This window comes from Mus caroli, chromosome 19 (assembly GCF_900094665.2).
Source record: "Mus caroli chromosome 19, CAROLI_EIJ_v1.1, whole genome shotgun sequence".
NCBI classification, from domain to species: domain Eukaryota; kingdom Metazoa; phylum Chordata; class Mammalia; order Rodentia; family Muridae; genus Mus; species Mus caroli.
Window position 1 is genome coordinate 43012423 of NC_034588.1, and position 1234 is coordinate 43013656.

The 1234-nt window shown below is 53.9% G+C and overlaps 1 protein-coding gene across 1 annotated transcript in view; it reads left to right on the forward strand.

Moving 5' to 3' along the window:
- Window positions 1-1234, forward strand: part of Mfsd13a (major facilitator superfamily domain containing 13A) — a 19072-nt gene continuing 17838 nt past the window's right edge. Inside the window, exon 1 of the mRNA XM_021151744.1 lies at window positions 1-105. The gene's annotated coding sequence lies outside the window, so the exon portion shown is untranslated. The remainder of the gene's footprint in view (window positions 106-1234) is intronic.

Below are 1234 nucleotides of genomic sequence, written 5' to 3' on the forward strand. Positions count from 1 at the left end.
GGAGGGAGAGACTGGGGAAGCCCGGGGCTGCTAGCGCGCAGGCGCACTGGCTGGCACCTGGCTCCCCGGCTGCCGCGGAATTAGGCATCGTCTGCCAGGATTGCGGTGAGCTGCTGGCCCACGGCCCAGGACTTCTCCGGTCCCGGAGGAGCCGGCCGGACCCCGGGGCTGATCTGATACAAAGGACCAGCCCGAGGGTGGGGCGGGAATGCGTTGCGCCGTTTGAGTCATTGGGACACTTTGCGCGGTTCCTTAAAGTGCCAGATTATTGATTGGAAAATTCTGGGGTCAGGAGGAATCGGGACCAAGGGGCAAGCGTAGAATCCCCGCAGAAGGTCTCTGTTGGGGTAAATAAAGGGGATGAACCGTCCAGGTTGCTCTTTGAGGAATCTGAGTTTATGGATGCAATGGTTCAGGCCGGGACTCATTGACCTAGTGGCCCTTAAACCTGGTAGCAGAGTAGAACCACTGGGTAGTTTAAAAGATGCTGGGCATCACCTCCAGAGATCCCAACTTTTGAGGTCTGAGCGAGGTCCGAGCCTAGGTGTTCTAGAATAGCTACCTCTTCAGGTAATGTGCAAACGAAATGAAAACCACTACACGTGTTTCTGAGTAGAAAGCTCCTGGGTTGATTCCCAGTTAATTCCTTGGGGACTTAGAAGTGGCCTGCTATTCTGAGGTGAGTCGGCTGACACTTTCGTGCCACCATAAAATCCTGTGAAGGACCGAGAAAGTCCCTCTGGCAATGGGTGAAAACTCCATTTTCCATCCGAGGAGGGTGAACCTGTTAACTCGCGGGAGAGAGTCGGGCTCCTCCAACAGCTCTCCTGGGGCTCCTTCATTCTGCGGGGAGACTGACCAAGGAGTGAAACAGCTAACATTCCAGTCAGCAGCTTGCTGAGAAAATGACACGCCTAGTATTTGCTTTCTTATTATGACTTGAAATTCCACCTGCTCATTCGATACTGGCAGGACAGGCAGCAAACAGATTTGCTTTTTCCACAGACGTGGGAACAAGCTCTGTGGCTACTTGAGGATAGCGTTCAGCCTTGACCCAAGCACTGCTGATGAAAGACCCACAACGTGAGGACTCCCTCACGTTCTGACTCAGGAGAGGCGACACCCCAAAATCACCCACAAGAAACGATCTTGCTGCAACTGCAAGAGGATTTTTATTCGAGAGCGTTCTCGGGCCCATGGTCATACACCACGCAGGGGTAGAGGACCATGGCGC